This window comes from Cebus imitator, unplaced genomic scaffold (genome assembly GCF_001604975.1).
Source record: "Cebus imitator isolate Cc_AM_T3 unplaced genomic scaffold, Cebus_imitator-1.0 Scaffold347, whole genome shotgun sequence".
Taxonomy (NCBI): domain Eukaryota; kingdom Metazoa; phylum Chordata; class Mammalia; order Primates; family Cebidae; genus Cebus; species Cebus imitator.
In genome coordinates, this window is record NW_016107662.1 from 98,871 (window position 1) to 107,989 (window position 9,119).

Here is a 9,119-nt window from a genome sequence, read left to right on the forward strand (position 1 = left end):
ACTCTCATGTAATTATTACATATTGTATGCCTGTACCAAAATATTCCATATACTTTATAAGATATACACCTACTATGCAAGAACAAATATTAGAAGTTAAAATTAAAAATTAGGATATACTTCAAGATAACAAATTCTATTACTAGACATGAAGACAGATTATAATTACAAGGGTAAATTTATGATGAAAATAAATTATTAACATATATGAATGTAACAAAAAGGCACAGAAATAGGTAATTTAAGGAGAAGGAAGAAATAGGTAATTTAACAATAATTGTTGCAGGCTTTACTTCCCACTTATGTTATTGGGTAGAAAAACTAGAAAGAAGAGAAACAAGGACATAGGAGACACGAATAACATTATAAGCCAAATAAAACTAGCAGATATATGCAGAATTCTCCACCCAAAATCAGAATATATATTCTTTCCAAATGCACATGGAACATTCTCTAGAATAGACAATATACTGCATTATAAAACAAACATCAATAAAATTGAAAAATTGAAATGATACAGTGACGATCTTCTAACCACAAAAGAGAAAATTAGGGACCAAAACAGGCAAGAAATTTGGGCAATCCAAACATGTGAACATTAAATGACACATTCCTAAGTAACTAATGAATAAAAAAAATTATAAATTGTGTCAGAAAAGATTTTAAGATAAATAGAAATTTAGACAAAACATAACAAATTTTATAGGACTTAGTGAAAGCTGAGCTCTGAGGGAAACAGCAGAATTACTTTATAAAAATCAAGAAAATCTTAAATCAATATGTTTGTCAAAGCATTTAAATGAAAATAAACTACCCAGTTCACCAGGGGCAAAGACTATCAGTGGGGTCAAAAGAGAGTCATGCTGAAAATCGCTAGAAGGAAATACTAGGAAATAACACACTGATAATTAGGATTGTGATAGTAGTCCTGGAAGTCTAGAAGAAAATGGGGATGCCCTGAGCTAGACAGATGCTCAGGAAAGACCCTAAAATCCCTAAGCTCTCATCTCTGTTTGTCCTTTAAACTATGTATGAGCAGAAATTATAGGCACAAGCAGAGTTAGAACTTTATGGCTGATTGGTAACGACACACCCCAACACACACATACAGATTCCAGATAAAATGATTAAAAGATTTATATTTTGAGAAGGCTAAAATGCCTAGAGTCTTGCTGTCCAATTAAGGTTTAATGAAACTATGTTGCAAATTTGCATTGCTCAATTGTAAACTAGTAAAACTCGATTTTGCCATTTGAAGCCTCTGATAAATAAAAGTCAGCATCTACCTTGAGATGCTTTTTGTGATTTTGGAGTTATGGCCACCATGACACTACTATTAGTTACACTAATTTGTAAGTCAGCTATGAGCTTGCTACAGAGCTCCTGGCAAACTGAATTCTGACCCCTATCAGAGCTCTTTAGCTTCATCTCTCTGTTTTGAGATGGGTCAATTTGAACTCTATGAAAGACATCAAAAGGCCAGCTGGTAAATAGAAATAACATGTTCTAGAAGGAAATTAGACTGAAATAGAAACAGCTCTAAAGTAAAAATTAAAATTTATTTTTGTTGGAAATTTTATGCCACCCTCCACTATCTAAAACAAAGCTTCTGAATCTATGGAAATCCCCAATTCACTGAGTATTTCCGAAATGTCTGTTCCTGGTTCACTAATGGGCCAGGGAAGATGACACCTCATGGTGTTCACTGGGCTGCTATGGGTGTTTGATCTTATTGTCAGCCAATGAAGAACCTGAATCAGGGGTGGTTACTCCACTCGATTGTCAGAACTGAGAGTTTTGGGTCATTGCCCACATTCTACGTATTTAGTCTTCCACATACTGTCTAATTAGTAACATCTTCCTTGGGGCTTCAGATAGAAATTTATCTCAGCTGCTGATCTAATTGTCAGGCCACTCATTTAGAAGTTCACAATTAGGGTTATGTCTCTGAAGAGATGGACAACAATCAAGCCTAAATCCATGTCACTGCAGAGGTCATCACTGCATGCCAGGTTGGTGGCTCTTGGTGAAAGTTGATCTATGTGTCCCATGGTTGGGGATGTCCCAGACCATTTCTGACAAATGACTGCCTTAGACTTTTGACTCACTACTTGAAGTATTGGTGACTACTGTTGATACCTTCAGGATAAGGATCAGCTTACTTCAGTCACACCACGTGTTCCTTGAAGCTAATCCACGTCACCTTTCAGGTTTTTGAGATCAATTAACTTATGACAATTTTTTTTTTTTGGCTTTTATCACCAAATCTATTAAAATGAGTCAACAGTCTAATTTTAACTTTTCTTCCTTTGGGTGGTCCACACATGTTGGCTAGGTAATGTGTTGATTAAATGAGGTTGTTCCCCAAAATTGATCATCTCCTGTTGACTGCCTCGAAGATATAGATAACATTGTAATTGAGTAGAAGCCAATAATATGACCCCAGGTTTTTAAGAGAAAAAAATTTATATTGAAACATGACTCTCAAGCCCAAATCTGTCTCCCTGTGTTGGTCTTATGGTAATAACATTATTAGAAAAGACTTAGGGGGTGAATTCTGAGATTAGTAGATGATTGGTAGAAGGAAAGAGAAAGTCAGGAAAGTTTTTAGGCCAGAGGACTGATCTCTTCTTGCCTCTTCATGCATCTCATGTGCAAACTGAGGGGGAGTTGTGATGATACATGTAGTGAAAATTCAGGGTGTGACCTCAGCAAGGTCCTTCTTCAGAAACAACATTTGGTCACATTGATTCCATAAACATAAGCCAATTTGTTTATCTCATAAATGGAGGGAGTTTCAGCATTTTGGCAAGTTGAGTTTTTTTTAATCTGTTATTCCGCAAACTCAAGAATTTCTGTTAGGTACTGTTTTGTTTTGTGTTGTTTTTCTCTGTCTCTTCAGAACAGTCTCAAAATGATTGGAGCTATAGAAATCTATTTTCCAAATTTGAGGTTCCACACTGACATTCCTGGGCAAGAAGTGTCTTCCCCTAACAGCAAGCCCCAGCCAGCCTGGTTTGTATGTGCTCTGAGTAGCAGCCAAGTCAAAAGTGGGGTTATGGAACTCCAGCTTAGTTCTAATTGTGTTTTGTATAAACATTATTGCCTCAATTACAACTGGCTCTACTACATAAAATGTCTAGAATAAAATAGGAGGGGACCAGAATAAACTTATAATTATAGGTATTGAAACGGATCAAACTAATTCTGAGAATAGAGATGGGAAGCAAGAATCTGAAACCACCCACGGTCTTTGAGCTGAGCCAAGGTGGTCGATTTGAGCACAGTCACCCAGCAGCCGCCAATCCCACTTAGTCTCCTGTGGACGCCCAGGCCCTCCTCACAGCTTTCTCCCTTTGTCTCATAACTATGTCCACCAATGAGAATGCTAATAGACTAGCTGCCCATCTTAATGGATTCAAGAACAAGGGAAAAGATAGTACAGAAATGAGGCATCACAGAATAGAAGTCAATGTGGACCTGGGGAAAGCTAAGAAGGATGACCAGATGCTAAAGAGGAGAAATGTAAGTTCATTTCCTAATGATGCTACTTCTCTGCTGCAGGAAAACTGCAACAATCAGAGCATTGTAAATTGGTCTGTTGATGACATTGTGAAAGGTATGAATAGCAACAACGTGGAAAATCAGCTCCAAGCTACTCAAGCTACCAGGAAACTACTTTCTACAGAAAAACAGTTCCTGCATAGACAACATAATCCAGGCTTGTTTGATTCCCAAATTTGTGTTCTTCTTGGGCAGAACTGATTGTAGTCCCGTTAGTTTGAATCTGCTTGGGCATGCACTAACATTGCTTCTGGGACATCAGAACAAACCAAGGCTGTGGTAGATGGATGGCATCTCCCCATGTTCACATTAATGAACAATCAGTATGCATTCTAGGAAACATTGCAGGTGATGGCTCAGTGTTCTGAGACTTGGTTATTTGTTGTTTAATTGCATTTTGGGTTTCGGGGTAAATGTGCAGAACATGTAGGATCGTTGCACAGGTACACACATGGCAGTGTGATTTGCTGCCTTCCTCCCCACCGCCTATATCTGATATTTCTCCCCATGCTATCCCTCCCCAACTCCCCACCCCATATTGTCCCTTCCCTATTTCCCCCCTACAGACCCCAGTGTGTGATTCTCCCCTCCCAGTTTCCACGTGTTCTCATTGTTCAACACACACCTATGAATGAGAACATGTGGTGTTTGATTTTCTATTCTTGTGTCAGTTTGTTGAGAATGATGGTTTCCAGGTTCATCCATGTCCCTACAAAGGACATGAACTCATCATTTTTTATGGCTGCATAGTACTCCATGGTGTATATGTGCCACATTTTCCCTGTCCAGTCTATCATTGATGGGCATTTGGGTTGGTTCCAGGTATTTGCTATTGTGAACTGTGCTGCAATGAACATTTGTGTGCATGTGTCCTTATAGTAGAACGATTTATAATGCTTTGGATATATACACAGTAATGGGATTGCTGGGTCAAATAGAATTTCTATTTCTAGGCCATTTAGGAAATGCCACACTATCTTCCACAATGGTTGAACTAATTTACACTCCCACAAAGAGTGTAAAAGTGTTGCTATTTCTCTACATCCTCTCCAGCATCTGTTGTCTCCAGATTTTCTAATGATCACAATTCAAACTGGCGTGAGATGGGATCTCAATGTAGCTTTGATTTGCATTTCTCTAATGAACAGTGATGATGAACATTTTTTCATATGTTTGTTTTCTCATATATGTCTTCTTTTGTAAAGTGTCTGTTCATATCCTTCACCCACTTTTGAATGGACTTGCTTGTTTTTTCCTTGTAAACCTGTTTTAGTTCTTTGTAGATTCTGGATATTAGCGCTTTGTCAGATGGGTAGATTGCAAAAATTTTTTCCCATTCTGTTGGTTGCTGAATCACTCTAATGACGGTTTCTTTTGCTGTGTAGAAGTTCTGGAGTTTGATTAGGTCCCATTTGTCTATTTTGGCTTTGTTGCCAATGCTTTTGCTGTTTTGGTCATGAAGTCCTTGCCTATGCTTATGTCCTGAATGGATTTACCTAGATGTTCTTCTAAGGTTTTTATGGTGTTAGGTCTTATGTTTAAGTCTTTAATCCATCTGGAGTTAATTTTAGTGGAAGGTGTCAGGAAGTGGTCCAGTTCCTGCTTTCTGCACATGGCTAGCCAGTTTTCCCAGCACCATTTATTAAACAGGGAATCCTTTCCCCATTGCTTGTTTTTGTCAGCTTTGTCAAAGATCAGATAGTTATAGATGTGTGGTGTTGCCTCCAAGGCCTCTGTTCTGTTCCATTGGTCTATATTTCTGTTTTGGTACCAGTACCATGCTGTTTTGATTACTGTAGCCTTGTAGTATTGTTTGAAGTCTGGTAGTGTGATGCCTCCAGCTTTGTTCTTTTTGCTTAGAATTGACTTGGCTATGCGGGCTCTCTTTTGGTTCCATATGAAGCTTAAGGTGTTTTTTTCCAGTTCTGTGAAGAAGGTCATTGGTAGCTTGATGGGGATAGCATTGAATCTGTAAATTACTTTGGGAAGTATAGCCATTTTCATGATATTGATTATTCCTAACTATGAGCATGGAATGTTTCTCCATCTGTTTGTGTCCTCTCTTATAACGTTGAGCAGTGGTTTGTAGTTCCCCTTGAAGAGGTCCTTTACATCCTTTGTTAGTTGTATTTCTAGGTATTTTATTCTCTTTGTAGCAATTGTGAATGGCAGTTCATTCTTGATTTGTTCTCTTTAAGTCTGTTTTTGGTGTATAAGAATGCTTGTGAGTATTGCACATTGATTTTGTATCCTGAGACTTTGCTGAAGTTGCTTAACATTTTCAGGAGATGTTGGGCTCAGACAATGGGGTCTTCTAAATACACAATCATCTCATTTGCAAATAGAGACAATTTGACTTCCTCCTTTCCTAATTCAATACTCTTTATTCCTTTTTCTTGCCTGATTGCTCTGGCTAGAACTTCCAATAATATATTGAATAGGAGTGGTGAGAGAGGTCATCCTTTTCTAGTGCCAGATTTCAAAGGAAATTCTTCCAATTTTTGCCCATTCAGTATGATATTGGCTGTTGGTTTGTCATAAATAGCTTTTGTTATTTTGAGATACATTCAATGAATACCTAGTTTATTGAGGGTTTTTTAGAATAAAGGGCTGTTGAATTTTGTCAAAGGCCTTCTCTGCATCTGTCGAGATAATCATGTGGTTTTTTTCTTTGGTTCTGTTTATGTGGTAAATAACGTTTACAGACTTGTGTATGTTGAACCAGCCTTGCATCCCCAGGATGAAGCCTCCTTGATCATGGTGGATAAGCTTTTTGATGTGCCATTGCAATCGGCTTGCCAGTATTTTATTGAAGATTTTTGCATCTATGTTCATCATGGATATTGGCCTGAAGTTTTCTTTTCTTGCAGAGTCTCTGTCAGGTTTTCGTATGAGGATGATGTTGGTCTCATAAAATGATTTGGGAAGGATTTCCTCTTTTTGTATTGTTTGGAAAAGTTTCAGAAGGAATGATACCAGCTCTTCCTTGTATGTCTGGTGAAACTCGGCTGTGAACCCATCTAGACCTGGGTTTTTATTGAGTGGTAGGCTCTTAATTTCTGCCTCAATTTCTGCCCTTGTTATTAGTCTGTTCAGGGTTTTGACTTCTTCCTGGTTTAGACTTGGGAGGATGCAAGTGTCCAGGAATTTATCCATTTTTTCCTGGTTTACTGGTTTATGTGCATAGAGTTGTTTGTGATAATCTCCGATGATGGTTTTTATTTCTGTGGAATCTCTGGTGATATCCCCTTTATCTTTTTTTGTTGCGTCTATTTGATAATTCTCTCTTTTCTTTATTAATCTGGCTAGTGATCTGTGTATTTTGTTGATCTTTTCGAAAAACCAGCTCCTGGATTTATTGATTTTTTGAAGGTTTTTTTTGTGTGCCTCTATCTTCTTCAGTTATGCTCTGATCTTAGTTATTTCTTGTCATCTGCTAGGTTTTGAGTGTTTTTGATCTTGCACTTCTAGGTCTTTCAATTTTGACAATAGGGTGTTGATTTTAGATGTTTCCTTGCTTCTCATGTGGGCATTTATTGCTATATACTTTCCTTTAGACACTGCTTTAGATGTGTCCCAGAGATTCTGGTATGTTGTGTCTTTGTTCTCGTTGGTTTCAAAGAACATCCTTATTTCTGCCTTCATTTCATTGTTTATCCAGTCAACATTCAAGAACAAGTTGTTCAGTTTCCAGGAAGCTGTGCAATTCTGAGTTAGTTTCCGAATTCTGAATTCCATCTTGATTGCACTGTGGTCTGAGAGACTGTTTTGATATTCGTTCTTTTGCATTTGCTGAGGAGTGACATACTTCCAATTTTTTGGTCAATTTTAGAGTAGGTGTGATGTGGTGCTGAGAAAAATGTATATTCTGTGGATTTGGGGTGGAGAGTTCTGTAAATGTCTATTAGGTTTGCTTTGTCCAGGTAGGAGTTCAAGTCCTGGATATCCTTGCTAATTTTCTGTCTCACTGATCTCTCTAATATTGACAATGGGGCATTAATGTCTCCCACTATTATTGAGTAGGAGTCTAAGTCTCTTTGTAAGTCATTAAGAACTTGCTTTATGTATCTGGGTGCTCCTGGATTGGGTGCATATATATTTAGGATCATTAGCTCTTCTTGTTGCATTGATCTTTATACCATTATGTAATGTCCTTCTTTGTCTCTTTGGATCTTTGTTGGTTTAAAGCCTATTTTATCAGAGATGAGAATTGCAAGTCCTGCTTTTTTTTTTTTTTTTGCTATCCATTTGTTTAATAAATCTTCCTCCATTCCTTTATTATGAGCCTTTGTGTATCCTTGCATGGGGGATGGGTTTTCTGCCTACAGCACACCAATGGATTTTAGCTCTTTATTCAATTTGCCAATCTATGTCTTTTGATTGGGGCGTTTAGCCCATTTACATTTAGGGTTAATATTGTTATGTTTGAGTTTGATCCTGCCATTTTGATGCTAGCTGCTTGTTTTGCCCATTAGTTTATGCAGTTTCTTTATTGTGTTGATGCTCTTTACCGTGTGGTATGTTTTTGGAGTGGCTGGTACTGGTTGTTCTTTTCCTCGTTTAGTGCTTCCTTCAGGAGCTCTTGTAAAGCAGGCCTGGTGGTGATGAAATCTCTGAGTAATTGCTTGTTCATAAAGGATTTTATTTCTCCTTCGCTTATGAAGCTTAGTTTCGTTGGATATGAAATTCTGGGTAGAAGTTCTTTTCTTTAAGGATGTTGAATATTGGCCCCCACTCTCTTCTTGCTTGTAGGGTTTCTGCTGAGATATGTCCTGTGAGTCTTATGGCTTCCCTTTGTGGGTAACCCGACCTTTCTCTCTGGCTGCCCTCAGAATTTTTTCCTTCATTTCAGCCTTGGTGAATCTGACGATTATGTGTTTTGGGGTTGCTCTTCTTGAGAAATATCCTTGTGGTGTTCTCTGTAATTCCTGGAGTTGACTATTGGCCTGCCTTGCTAGGTTGGGGAAGTTTTCCTGGATAATATCCTGAAGAGTACTTTCCAGCTTGGATTCATTCTCTCTGTCACATTCAGGTACACCTATCAAACATAGATTAGATCTTTTCAAGTAGTCCCATATTTCTTGGAGACTTTGTTCATTCCTTTTTGCCCTTTTTTCTCTAATCTTTTTTTTTTTTAGATTTTTTTATTGCGTTTTAGGTTTTGGGGTACGTGTGAAGAACATGAAAGATTGTTGCATAGGTACACACGTGGCAGTGTGATTTGCTGCCTTCCTCCCCATCACCGACATCTGGCATTTCTCCCCATGCAATCTCTCCCCAACTCCCCACTCCCCACTGTCCCTCCCCTATTTCCCCCCAACAGACACCAGTGTGTAGTGCTCCCCTCCCTGTGTCCACGTGTTCTCATTGTTCAACACCCGCCTATGAGAGAGAACATGTGGCATTTGATTTTCTGCTCTTGTGTCAGTTTGCTGAGAATGATGGTTTCCAGGTTCATCCATGTCCCTACAAAGGACAGGAAATCATCGTTTTTGATGGCTGCATAGTATTCCATGGCGTATATGTGCCACATTTTCCCTGTCCAGTCTATCATC

The 9,119-nt window shown here is 38.3% G+C and overlaps 1 pseudogene; it reads left to right on the forward strand.

Annotated features, from left to right (window-relative positions):
• The first annotated feature begins 3,369 nt into the window (after window positions 1-3,369).
• The window catches only part of LOC108287543, a 14,651-nt pseudogene continuing 8,901 nt past the window's right edge, over window positions 3,370-9,119 (forward strand).